The sequence below is a fragment of the Geotrypetes seraphini genome, chromosome 3 (genome assembly GCF_902459505.1).
Source record: "Geotrypetes seraphini chromosome 3, aGeoSer1.1, whole genome shotgun sequence".
NCBI classification, from domain to species: domain Eukaryota; kingdom Metazoa; phylum Chordata; class Amphibia; order Gymnophiona; family Dermophiidae; genus Geotrypetes; species Geotrypetes seraphini.
In genome coordinates this window covers 223,571,460-223,586,145 of record NC_047086.1, presented here as the reverse complement: position 1 = coordinate 223,586,145, position 14,686 = coordinate 223,571,460, and positions in this window count along the sequence as shown.

The window sequence follows — 14,686 nt, the reverse complement described above, 5'->3', positions numbered from 1 at the left end:
AGATTTCCTGCAGGAAGGTCTGAAGAAGTGCTTGGAGGATGGCTCTTTCAAGTTACAGTACAGATAGGCAGACTTTCCTGCTTCAGAGCAAGGTCAGCAAGCATTCATTGGCATCCCATCCATATGTTTCCAGATTTTTGAAGGGAGCCTTAACATCTTCGCCCTCCAGTGCAACGGCCTTTTCCATCTTGGAACCTTAATCTGGTCCTGCAGGCACTTGCGAAGGCTCTGTATGAGCCTTTAGAGGAAGCATCCCTGATAGAGCTGATGACAGTTTTCTTAGTGGCTGTGATGTCAGCAAGAAGGGTGTCAGAGCTGCAGGCACTGTCTTGCTGGGAACCCTTTCTTCGCATCTCAGAGGCTAGCATCTCAATTCAAATAGTGCCTTCCTACCAAAGTTCCTGTCCAGTTTTCATGTAAACCAGGAGGTGCAACTCCTAGCCTTCACACCTATGGGAGTGAAGAAAGCAGTGTGTTAAAATTTTGTATGTGCAACAAATTTTGATTCGTTACCTGGAAGTGACCAATGAAGTACGACTGATCACCTCTTTGTGCTCTCGATCCTTCCACCCTTTCAACCACTGTTTCACTTCTTGCCTCCACTATGTTACCCAAGTCTGTTCACGAGGGTGTCTCATCATACAACTCTACTCTCAACTCTGCTCTGGACACCCTTGCTCCCCCTGTTCCCCACTCTGTCAGGCATACCAAACTTCAGCCTTGGCTCACTCCCAGTATCCATTATTTAGGTTCCTGTACCCGCTGTGCTGAGTGCCTTTGGCTCAATCTACAGCCTCCAGTCCTATCCATTCTTTGATAGCATTGGCTGCTTCTGTCTCTGAGGCGAAGTCTCCTCGATCTTCGAGATCTGCTTCCAGGCACAGTTCTCATCGATGATCGAGGCTTTCATCGAGGCATACTTCCAGGCATGATTCTTTTTCTAAAGAACGACCTTCAACTAAGCCTCATTCTCTTCCTCCTTCGACACCGACTCCTTGATCGAGGTCTCCAATGACAAACCTCGAGGATGCAGCGGTTTCGATTGCCTCGTCTAAGTCTCCATATTCTTTTGATACCTTTTTTCATGCCGAAGCTTAATCTTTGACCCAGGCTGCCTCGATGTCCTCGAGTCCTTCTCGAGACAAAGCTTTGGCGGATCAGCTCTTTCTCATCTTTTCTTCGTCAGATGGCTGTGGACTTGGATCTTCAATTAGATACTGGCTCAAAATACTCTAAGGAGTATCTCGAGGTCATGCATCTTCCTCATCCTTCGGCAGAGTCTCTTAAGCTTCCTCCTCATAAGCTTTTGAATCAGACTTTTGGTCGATGTCTGGAGACACTTTTTACCATACCAGCTGTTCCAGGAAAATTGGACTCTAGGTATAAAACTGTGCATCGCAAAGGGGTTGACAACTCACAGTTATCTCATCAATCCCTGCTTGTCGAGTCCTCTTTGAAGTGGTCCCATCCTTCCAAGGTTTATGCCACCGTTCCTCCGGGAAGGGAAGGAAAAACTATGGACAAATTCAGACGTCGCATCTATCAAAATGCCATGATGTCCTCTAAAGTCCTCAATTATAATTTTCATTTTATTACTTATTTTGAGTTCCTCATTTCTCTATTACCGAAGTTCTTGACTTATTTGGATACTCAAAAGCACTTTGAATTTCAAGAAGTCCTTGCTTCTTTATCTCAACTCAGATTGCATCTTCTCCAGTCATCTTATGATGCCTTCGAGTTGTCTGCCCGAGCAGCTGCTTGCTCTGTAGCTATGCTTTGCCTTGCTTGGCTTCGTACCATTGACATGGATCCTAATTTTCAAGACCTCATAGCTAATATTCCTTGTGAAGGAAATGACCTCTTCGATGAATCTATCGAAACAGCCACCAAGAAATTGTCTGATCATGAAAAATCCTTTGCTTCTATTGTCAGATCTAAGCCAAAGCCAGCTCCTGCCAAACCTACACGTCCTGCTCCTATTTATCAGCAGCGTTTTGCTCCGAGGACGGTTCCTTATAATCGCCCTCCTCTTAAGAAACAGCAACCTCAAAAGCAACCTCAGAATACTCCCTTCATTTCACTCAGGTTCCTCCAGACCTTCCGCCAAGAGAGTATCCTTCCAGTCCATCCCAGACCGCCCTTTTTCTTCAGGAAGTTCAAGCTCTGTTTCGTCTCCATGTTATCGAGCCAGTTCCTTTGGTACAACAGAACAAGGGGTTTTACTCCTGTTACTTCCTTGTACCGAAGAAGACAGGCGATCTGCGGCCCATTCTGGATCTCAGGGCCCTCAACCAATTTTTGGTCAAAGAAAAATTTTGCATGTTGTCCCTGGCATCCCTTTATCCCCTTCTCGAGCAGAACAACTGGTTATGCTCTCTGGCTCTCAAGGAGGCCTACACTCATATTCCCATTCATCCGGCCTCCCGTCTATACCTCAGATTTCAGATGGGGAATCTGCATTTCCAATACAGAGTGCTACCCTTCGGCCTGGCTTCATCTCCCAGGGTGTACACCAAATGTCTTGTAATGATAGCAGCAGCTCTGAGGAACCATGGTCTTCAGGTATTTCCCTACATCGACTGGCTCATCAAAGATTCAACATCTCAGGGGGTTATTGTAGCGACCCAACGGACTATCTGGTTCCTACAAAGTTTGGGATTCAAAATCAACTTCCCCAAATCCCACCTCCAGCCCTCTCAGAATCTACAGTTCATCGGAGCTGTTTTGGATACTGTTCAACTCAGAGCATTTCTTCCACAACAACGTCTGGAAGCTCTACTTCAACTCTGTCATGTAGTGTTTTCCCGATCTTCCATCTCAGCGAGACACATGATGGTACTTCTAGGTCACATGGCCTCCACAGTAACTCCTTTTGCCAAACTTCACCTCAGAATTCCTCAGTGAACCCTGGCATCTCAATGGACACAGGTTTGTGACCCACTTTCTCGACACATAACAGTCACTCCTTCCTTGAAGCAGTCTCTCCGTTGGTGGATGCTCTCTTTCAATCTCTCCAGAGGCTTACTTTTTCAAACGCCCCCTCATCAGAAGGTCCTCACAACAGATTCTTCGACCTACGCTTGGGGAGCTCATCTCGATGGTCTCCGTACTCAAGGCCCTTGGACCAGTACGGATCGTCGGTGTCATATCAATCTGTTGGAACTCAGAGCGATCCTCAAGGCTCTATATGCTTTTCAACATCTCCTTCACGACCAGGTAGTCCTCATTCGGACGGACGGACAACCAAGTCACCATGTATTATATCAACAAACAGGGAGGGACAGGATCTGCCTCCCTTTGTCAAGAAGCTCTGAAGGTTTGGGATTGGGCAATCCACCACAACACCTTCCTCAAAGCTGTCTACATCCAAGGGTCAACAAATTGCCTAGCGGACAACTTGAGTCGTCTTCTGCAACCTCATGAATGGACATTCCATTCCTCGCCTCTTCATCACATTTTTTCACAGTGGGGAACGCCTCAGATAGACCTCTTTGCAGCTTCCCACAACTACAAACTGCCTCAGTTCTTCTCCAGGATATACTCTCCTCATTGCCTCAAGGCAGATGCTCTTCTTCTGGAATGGACGAATCTCTTCCTCTATGCATTTCCTCCATTCCCTCTCATTCTCAAGACTCTGGTCAAGTTGAAAAACGATCATGCCACCATGATTCTGATTGCTCCTTGGTGGCAGAGACAACCTTGTTACTCCCTTCTACTTCAACTCAGCAGCAGGGAGCTATACCTTCTACCAGTTTTTCCTTCTCTGCTTACACAGAGTCAAGGATCTCTGCTTCATCCCAACCTGCAGTCTCTACACCTGACAGCTTGGTACCTCTCAACATAACCCTTCTTCAGTTTCCTCAATCTGTAAGAGACGTTTTAGAGGCTTATAGGAATCCTACCACTAGACAATGCTATCACCAAAAATGGACTAGATTTTCTACATGGTGTTTTTCTCATGATCAGGAGCCTCAGCATTCCTCCTTATCTTCTGTTTTGGATTACCTTTTGCATTTATCCAATTCTGGCCTCAAGTCTACATCGATCCGAGTCCATCTCAGTGCAATTGCGGCTTTCCATCAGCCTATTGAAGGGAAACCCCCCTCTGCTCATCCGGTGGTTTCCAGATTCATGAAAGGATTTTTCAAAGTCAAACCTCCTCTCAAACCACCTCCTGTGGTTTGGGACCTCAATGTTCTTTTTTTTTTTTTTGTCTTTCCAATAAATTTTTATTTAGTATTTTGAAAAGTACAGGGAGCAATTCAAATACATAAAAGTAATATAAAGCATTGTGTATAAAGAATCTACAAATATATAATTAACTGTAGAGGACGATAGTAGTAAGAAAAGCTCAAAGTAATGGAATTGTTTGTGGAGACTGTATGAGGAAAAGATGAGGGAGAACAGGAATAGAGATTAAAAGAGAAAGGAAGGAAAGAAGAAAAGTGAAGAAAAGGAAGGGGAGACAGGAGTGTCTACAGAGCAGAGCATACATATGAATCCAAGAATGACCAGGGTGATTTTTTCCTTTTCAAATTCATGGAGATTCGGAGTGTAATTTTATTCTCATATACATACAATTCAAATCTATGATACATACACAGAGAGTTCCACCAAAACGTATAGTCTAATAACGAAGATGATTTCCAATTTTTCAGAATGTGCATGAGAGCAGTCACAAACATGGTATCGATGAGTTTAGGAGGACAATTTGATTGCGCGAAACAGGGATGTTGAGATCGAAGGATTATAATGTCCATAGAAATCTCTTCTGAGCAATTAGTGATAGATTGTATGGTGTTCCAAACTTGGGTCCAAAAGGAGCGGACAAAAGTACAATGAAAAAACATATGATCAAGGGTTCCCTACTCTTTCAAACAGTTACAGCAAACAGAGTCTTGTTTTAAGTTGGCTTTCCACATGCGAAGTGGGGTCCATATTGCATTCCACATAACAAAGAACATTGACTGTGAAACTCTAGAAGATAAAAGTGGATGGTTTGTTGAAGACCAAAAGAGTTCCCAATCAATGTCAGAAAGCGGAGTGGTGAGTATAATATCCCAATATTTCATAGATTGAGGTGAAAAAGTGAAGGAATGATCTCTCAAAATATTATAGAAAAAAGATATAGCTTTTCCTTTTGATAGAGTCAATAAAGACCAATGGTGGATAGTATTTTTGGAAGTCATGAAGTCAAAACGTATATGCACAGAAGGCAGCACTTCAATGAGTGAGAGCCACTGTGAATAAACAGAAGAGGGTAGCAGGTATGTGGAGCAAAGTATATCAAAAGGAACTGACGCAGTAAGAGTAGACAATTGATGGGCAAACCATATACCTGCCCGCTGCCACCGTTTCCATGAAAGGGATTTGCCTTGATTTTGGATTTTGGGATTATTCCAAAGAGACAAAAGTGGACTAACACTAACTGAGATCTCAGCTATTTTATCTAAATGATGAAGAGCATGCTGCGTTGAACTCAACAGAGAATACCTTCTCAAATGTCTGGGTACTGATATCGTTAGTAAGCAGGAGATGTGTAAAGGCTTGCATAAAAAGCACTCCATTTCAAACCAAGTAGGAGGGTCTTGAGGAGATGAGTCTGTAACCCAGTAAGCTCCATATTTAGCTAGTGAAGCAATATAATAATGATAGAAGTCCGGAAAGTTAAGACCACCGTTAATCCTAGAGGCCTTCAGCTTGGCTAGAGCAATTCGAGGTTTTTTCTTGTTCCAAATAAATTCAGATAGCTTCCTATTTAGCCAATGGAAAAAAGACTTCCGGCATAGGAGAGGAAGCATAGAGAGAATGTAATTAATTTGAGGTGCTAGAATCATTTTGATGGATGCTATTCTACCCCACCAAGACAAAAAAAGTGGAGACCATCGAGATGTAGTGTTAAGAACTAAATTTTTGACTTTAGATATATTAAGATCCTGAGCAAGAACCGGATCCTTATGTATTAAAATCCCCAAGTATTTCACAGCTTCATGTGACCATGAGAATGGAAAATTAGCCAAATCTGATTGAAGAATGTTATCATTCAGAGGGAAGATTTCAGATTTCTCCCAATTGACAGAATATCCGGAGAGGGGGGAATATTGTTTGACAATATGTATAAGATGAGGAAGAGAGGATAGAGGGTTCCTAAGAAAGATTAAGACATCATCAGCATAGGCTGCTAATTCGATGTCTCGATCAGAGGAGGGAATACCGTTAATTAAGGGTCTTTGTCGAATAGCAGAAAGGAGAGGCTCCAACACTAAATTAAATAGCAGTGGTGAGAGAGGGCAGCCTTGTCTAGTGCCACTGTGAAGGGAAAATTTATTAGATAAAGAGTTGTTAACCAGAATGCGAGCAGTGGGACAGTGATATAATGTTTCTATCCATTTCGTGAAGAATGAGCCAAAATTATACCATTTCAGGACACAGAAAAGGAAAGGCCACTCTACTCGGTCAAAAGCTTTTTCAGCATCTATAGCTAGGCCTATTATAGGGTCTGACATTGTTTTAGCGTGAGCATTAATATGATGAAAGAGGCGCAGGTTATCTCCTATATATCTTTATTTAATAAACCCTGTTTGATCTTTATGTATAAGAGATGGAATCACTTTGGTAAGTCTTAATGCAAGTAATTTTGCCATTATTTTGTAGTCTAAATTAAGGAGAGAGATAGGGCGGAAGTTTTTAACCAAGGTGGCGTCCCTGTCAGGTTTAGGAATTACTACAATGGTGGCTTCAGTGAAATTAAATTGTTTATCTGGAGTGGAATGGAGGAAATCATAATATGTAAGGAGATGAGGAGCTAAGATGGTGCGGAATTGTTTAAAGAATTCGTTAGTAAAGCCATCTGGGCCGGGGGCTTTCCCAGCCGGTAGGGAAGATATGGCAGCTTCTATTTCTGATATGGTTATCGGAGAATCTAGTTCCAATTTAACAGAGTCTGATATGGTCGGATGAGTTAAGGAGGAAAGAAAGGAGTCTATATCAGATTCAGGAGCAGCAAATTCGTATTGGTATAATGAGGCATAAAAATTTTTGAATTGAGAGGAAATTAAAGATCTGGTTTTGACTAATTGACCTAATGGGTCTTGAATAGACGTGATATGAAGTCTTTTGGATTTAATTTTAAGGTATCTGGCCAAAGGGCGACCCATAAGATTATCTCCCATATAATGACCAGAATTGGAAATGAAGATATCACGCCTGGCTGTACATGAGAATAAAGTATTATATTCGTATTTAAGTTTTTGGATACTTTGGAGAATAGTTGGGTCATGTAGGTGATTAGACATATGTTGTAGTTCTAATGTTTTAATAGAGTTTTCTAATTCTTTTTCCTTTATCATGGATTGTTTTTTTTTCCAAGAGGCAATTTTTATCAATTCACCTCTAAGGGTTGCTTTGTATGCTTCCCATACAATGGAAGGACAAATTTCAGGATCTTTAGAGTTATTTTCAAAAAATTCCACTGTGAAAGAATTGATTTTTTCAACAGTTTCATCATCTAAGAGTAAGGCGTTGTTCAGCCGCCAAGAGGGAGATTCTTTGCGTGGAGCCGAGATAGAAATATATAAAGAGATGGCAGCATGATCCGTGAGAGAGATTGGATGTATAATAGCATTGGTAAGATCCTGAATGAGAGAACAGGATAGGAGAAAGAAATCAATTCTCAAGTAGGTGTTATGTGGTGGTGAAAAATGTGTGTATTCTCTACCTTTCGGGTGAAGTAATCGCCAAGGATCCACAAGGGAGAAGGCATCATTTAGAGCATGAAGAGCTGTGAAAAACTTGGATTTAGAGGGTTTGCAAGAAGAAGATCTATCAATATACAAGTCTTGGATTTGATTAAAGTCCCCTCCCAATATCAGAGAACAAGAACCAAATTCAATCAGCGCTAGCTGAATATCTTTTAAAAAATCCGGGTGATCTTTAACCGGGCCATATATATTGAGAAAAACAAAATCCACTGAGTGCAACGCAGCATGTACCAGACACCATCTTCCCTCCGTATCTGTTTTTAATGAATGAATAATAGGAGAGAGTTTATCATTAAGAAATATTGAAACACCATTTTTCTTTTGATGAGTTGCAGAGGAATATAAGTGAGTGGAAAATCCCTTTAGTTGGAATTTCGTGGCGGCAGCGGGTGGGAGGTGGGTTTCTTGCAAGAAAACTACATCTGGGTGTTTGTTGGACACATAATTAGCTATCTTTTTTCTTTTAATGGGATGGTTCAGACCATTCACATTAAATGAAAAAACATGTAAATCAATCATAATATATGATATGTAATGGTGAGACATAGAGTATATCTCCTCTGTCGAGAAAAAATAACTGATATATTTGTAAGGTCAGGTAGACACTCCTGTCTAAGAAGAAAAATAGAAAGAGCATGAAATTAAGAGAAAAGAAATCAGTAATGTCAGCATAATGTATGGTCAGAAAAGAAATAGACCATACTATCATGCATATTTTAAAATATTTTAAGGGTGCTCCTATGAGCACGGAAGAATAACACATGTGGAGCAACTAGCAAAATCCACACCTAATCAGTAATATAAAACATGAGATTAGTGTGCTTAATTTAGCAGATTATGCAATATAGGTATTTCATTACATAGCATGGTGAGATAAGAGCTTATTGGCACAATCTAAAATATCAAGTCTGGAATTAATTTGAGTAGACAGAGATCTCAAAGGAAACTGCACGGCTGATGTTAAGTATAATTAAACCACTGGATCCATCTCTGGGGTATCGCTGGCCACATTCGCAGGCATAGAGTCTATAAATAGTTGTGCGGCTACTCTGTCTGTGAATGTATGTGGTTTCCCATCTTTCCATATGCGTAGAGACGCCGGATACACAAGAGGAAAACGCACTCCCTGACAATGAAGCGTGGAACATAACGGCACCATCGCCTTGCGAAGGGTGGATACATGTAAGGAATAGTCATTAAATAATAGCAGTTTTTGACCTTCATATTCAAGTCGACCATATTTCCGAAAGGCTTGCATGATGAGCTCTTTGTCTTTCCAGTTTATATATCTAGCAATTACTGCTCGCGAGCGGTTGTTATCCTCCATACGTTGGCCCAAACGGTGTGCTCGCTTTCATAAAAATCCAGTCACTGGGGTCACCAGGCCAAGTTTTTTTGGGAGCCAAATCTGAAAAAAGTGGTAGAGATCTTGGTCAGCACGAAGTTCAGGTAGCCCCACAACTCGTAGATTATTGCGGCGTTGACGGTTCTCCTGATCATCCAAACGTATTGTCAGTGCTGCCACTTGATTCTGCAAAGCAATCACCTTTTCGCGAACTTTTAATGCTGCATCTTCATCTTCAGACACCCTCTGCTCCACTGCTGCAATACGACCAGCATGTGCTTCAAAACGATCATTAATACAGTCTACAGCCGACTGTAATTTAAGAAGTTTATCTTCCAGGGCCGCGGTGACCATTTTCGAAATTTCCTGAGCCCATTCACCCCAGTGTGTCGAGGTTAGAGCGGGAGTCGGTGACGTCGCCATTTTGAGCATGGAGCAGGATGATTTATGTTTAGGCGTTTTTGCCGATCTTACCGGCATTCCTGTCTGATGTGCACTTTTAAACGGTCCCACATATACACAGCCGTCGAGAAAGACCCACAGGTGAGGCAGAAACAGTTTGAATAAAATTTATTCTTTAGGCAGGCTAGAGAGCTTCAGGGACGCTCGTGACCTCAGGCCTCCAACTGCTGAGCAGCGCTGGAGAATGTTTCCTCTTTTTTTTTTTTTTTTCTTTTGTGTCGGTTTCGCCGATCTCGCCGACTTCGTTTTAAGGATTTGAGCTTCCAGGAGTTGGGAGGCGTTCAACTTCTTGAAGGCGAAAATTTCACACCACTAGCGCACCTACGACCTCGCCATGACCCGGAACATTTTCAGAGTGATGCAGGTAGACTTGTGCTTCAGCGTTTTCGCCGATCCTACCGGCATGCCAGGCACTATCCGGAGGCTCCACAAACACACTCCCGTCAGCGAAAACCCCAGAGGAAACTGAGATGATTTGGGCAGATTTGTGTGTTTTATCTGGGTAGGTGTGTGGAGACCGTGGGTTAGAAAGCTCAGAAACGTTCGTTTTTTCAAATCAGCTGCATCACATGACCGGGCCTCTTGTTGCTAAGCAGCGCAAGTGAATACGGGCCGCTTTTTTTTCCCAGTTTTTGTCAGTTTCAGAGGCTGTAAGACGATTCTGGCAGTGAAATATATCAGACGAATCAAAAGCTATAAAATATAAAAGCACGATTCTGCTTGTTTTTAGGTGCGGGTGTGAGGAGCTGTCACTACATACGTGTGTTCTCCGCGGCGATCAGGCCACGCCCCCGGGACCTCAATGTTCTTGCTCAACTGTTGAAGCCTCCATTTGAACCAATTGACAAGGCTCATCTCAAGTATCTTACTTGGAAAGTGGTGTTTCTCATTGCTCTCACTTCTGCTCAAAGAGTTAGTGAGCTACAAGCTTTAGTTGCCAATCCACCTTTCACTGTCTTCCATCATAACAAGGTGGTCCTCCATAATCCTAAATTCCTTCCTAAAGTGGTATTGGAATTTCATCTCAACCAATCCCATTGTTCTTCCAGTATATTTTCCAAAGCCTCATTCTCATCCTAGAGAAATAGCTCTTCATACTCTGGACTGTAAACGTGCTTTGGCCTTCTATTTGGAACGCACCAAACCACACAGAACTGTTCCTCAACTTTTTGTCTCCTTTGATCCGAATAAGTTGGGACATCCTATTTCTTAGCGTACCATCTCCAATTGGATGGCTGCTTGTATCTCATTCTGCTATGCCCAGGCTGGATTGCCCCTACACAGTAGAGTCACAGTCCATAAAGTTAGAGCAATGGCAGCTTCAGTAGCTTTCCTCAGGTCTACTCCTATTGAGGAAATTTGCAAGGCTGCTACTTAGTCCTCGGTTCATACATTCACGTCTCACTATTGTCTGGATACTTTCTCCAGACGGGATGGTCTGTTTGGCCAAACAGTATTACAAAATTTATTCTCCTAAATTGCCAACACTCCCACCATCCCATTCTGGTTAGCTTGGAGGTCACCCATATGTGAGAATACCTGCCTGCTTGTCCTGGGATAAAGCACAGTTACTTACCATCACAGGTGTTATCCAGGGACAGCAGGCAGCTATTCTCACAAACCATCCACCTCCCCTGGTTGGCTTTTCTGCTAGCTATCTGAACTGAGGAGATGCGCCCTATGCTGGGTGGGAAGGCACTCACGCATGCGCGGTGCCGGCGACTCGAAACTTCTAGTTTCTTCAAGCAAGTCTGCTTGTGAGACGTCAGCATCCGTGCTCCGTTGATGATGTCACCCATATGTGAGAATAGCTGCCTGCTGTCCCTGGATAACACCTGTTACGGTAAGTAACTAATAAATAGGAGAAGTTCGCACTTGAATTTCGTTTTTCCATCCGTTAAAGGTTGTAAACTTAAAAAATACCATCAACACCTTTTGTCATATCAGGTGGCATTATGGGGCAAGGATTTTTTGGAACATCTGATTATATCCTCCAATTCCTATGTGGAATTTAGGAAACATCTAAAAACATATTTGTTCTCTAAATATTTGGGCAATTAGTTTGCATACACATGGATATCATAATTTCAGCAATTTGTTTAGTTTCTTTTTAATCATCTAATCATTTAATTTTTATTCTATATCTTATTTTGTAATCATTTGTTAACCACAGAACTTTACAGTCCTGCGGTATATAAGCTGATTGTTTTGTTATCCTGTTTGTCTGTCTTGTCTGTTTAGATTGTAAGCTCTTTTGAGCAGGGACTGTCTTCTTTGTGACTCTGTACAGTACTGCGTATGTCTTGTAGTGCTATAGAAATTATTAATAGTAGTATATCATTAGTTAACTTCCTTCCACCAGATCTGAGAGATGCTTAGTATCTATCTATCTTTTCATCTATCTTAGTATCTATTTTTTCATTTAGTGCAATATATTCTAACTCTCCCATCTTGTTTCTTATGCTTCTGGCATTTGCATGCAGACATTTTAGGCAATGTTTGTCTTTATGATTTGCTCAGCAATTGACATGAATAATTTGCAATCTTTAAAATCAGTCTGCTCTGTATTTAAGGACACCTGATCTACTATTGACTCTATTGAAAACTAGATGCCCTATCTTCCCTATTTTGGTGTTATCTTTTAAAGATATCTTGTTGCAAACAATGTTCTTTTCAGTGAGTGTCGGCCTTTGCCCAGTTTCTAGTTGAAAAGTTGCTCTATCTCCTAGTTCCACCCTGGTAAGGTGGAGCCCATACTTGCAGAATAGGCTCCCCCTTCCCCAGAATGTTGCCCAGTTCCTATCAAATCTAAAATCCTCCTCCCTGCACCATCGCCTCATCCATGCTTTGAGACTCGAGCTCTGCCTATCTCTTGGGTCCTGTGTTTGGAACAGGTAGCACTTCTGAAAATGCTACCTTAGAGCTTCTGGATTTTAGCTTCCTACCTAAGAGTCTAAATTTGGCTTCCAGGACCTCCCTGCCATGTTTCCTTATGATACCCACCTGTACTAAGACAGCAGGCTTCTCTCCAGCACTGTCTGAAATCTGATCTAGGTGACGCATGAGGTCTGGCATCTTCGCAGCAGGCAGGCAAGCAATCATCACATCCACCAGTCATCCAGCTATCTACATGCCTAATAATCAAATCTCCCACTACATCAGCCATCCTAAACCTTTCCTACTGGACAGAAGCCCCTGGATTCACATCCTTGGTGTGAGAGGATATTGCAGCCCCTGGAGGGCAGGGCCTGGTTACAGTCTCACGTCTTGCCTCTCTATGGTGATGCTCTCCCTTCAGGAAACCTTTCTCCTCCATGGCAACACAAAGGTTGCCAGACTGGAGGTGGAACTTCTCTACTGTGTCCCTGTAGGTCTCCTCTATATACCTCTCTGCCTCAGCTCCTCCAAGCCTGATGTTCTAGCTTCCAGAGATCAAACCTGGTCCCTGAGTGCTAGGAACTCTTTGCATCAAGCACACGCATATGACCTCTTACCAAGTGGAAGATAATCAAATATGTAACAGAACAAAAGACTGGATATCCCCCCATGTCACTGCTGCCTGCATCTTAATATTAGTGATTTCTTTTGCTAAGAGAGTGGGAATATGTACACTAAAGTCCCCTAAGATTTCTAGTTATATGTTAGGCTATGGTAATATTTAGGTTTTAATTATAATGTTATTGATAGGTTCCCTTCTAAGGATTTACCTTCTAAGGATTTAGTAGACTGTCTTTCCAAGAGCTAATTACTTTCTAATAGAGGTGCCCTAATTACTTTTGTAGCCTTCTAATTGCACTTATCCTCCCTCTTTTCCTGTTTTGCTTGTTTTTAGGAGAGTGGTTAAAAAAATAATCCCCTTTTTTCTTTATAACTTTATACTGATTTCATGGGTAGAATTAGGGACTCCAAATCCCACGCTTTGGTTTGTAAGTTTAAAACCAGGACTGGCTTCTCTAGATTACTACCTCCCGATATTACTCCTCAATATGGATCTTACAATATTAGCAAAGATCTTGGCAAATCGTTTGTCACTGTCTTTGCCGCACTTAGTGGGACCAGAGCAGGCCAGTTTTGTTCAGGGCTGACAATCCATGATTAATGTTCGTAAGGTTTATTTCAAGTTTATTTAGGAATTTTATAAACCGCCCAATCGGTCTTCTAGGCGGTGAACATTACATTAAAAACATGTATGGGGTAACTATACATCCGTTTAAACAATAATCATTATTAAAAACATTTAAAAACAATACAAAACAAACAGGAACAAAAAAAGGGAAAGAAGGGTAGAACTACAATTTATCAAGTAAAAGAGAGAACAGATAGGGAAAGAACAATAAGGGAGGGAATAAAACTATGTAGCCCTAAAAAGGGCATTTAGGTCTCAAAGCATCAAGAAAAAGAAATGTTTTACTTATTATGGCTTACGTACAATATTGTCAACTTCCCACATTCATTGTCAGTTTGGATGCAGCACGTGCATTTGATCAGGTGGCTTGGAACTATCTTTAGAGTTTTAGAATATATTGGAATAGATGGATGGAATTTCCGAGCTCTGCAGACCCTTTATTTATCCCCAGTAGCCTGTATTATGGTCAATGAGCTCTGCACTGATTCTTTCCCTATTGCACGAGGGACACGACAGGGGTGTCCCCTGTCCCCGCTGCTGTTTGTGCTTTAGTTAGAACCATTTTTAAGAACAGCAATGGGTGACCAGGATATTGCTGGAGTTAAATTCTCTAAAGAGGTTGTCAAAGTGTTAGCCCTCGCTGACTATTTACTTTTCCTATTGGACAACCCGAGGGCTTCCATTGGACATCTCTTACAGGCCTTAGACCAGGGGTGTCCAAACTGCAGCCCGTGGGCCGCATGTGGCCCCGTGAAGTATTATGTGTGGCCCCGCTCACGCTCAAGGGTGATGCAGTGTTTTCCTTTTTCGCCCCCAGGTGTTTTTCAGTCTTGCTGGCTCCATCCTCCATCTTGCTGCAGCATTTGTTCAAAGCCACGAGCAGCGGATCCTATGTGCCTCATGCGGCTGACCTGGAAGTGTTCCCTCTGACATTGCGATGTCAGAGGGAATGCTTCCAGGTCAGCCACAGGAGGTGCGTGGGAGCCGCTGCCT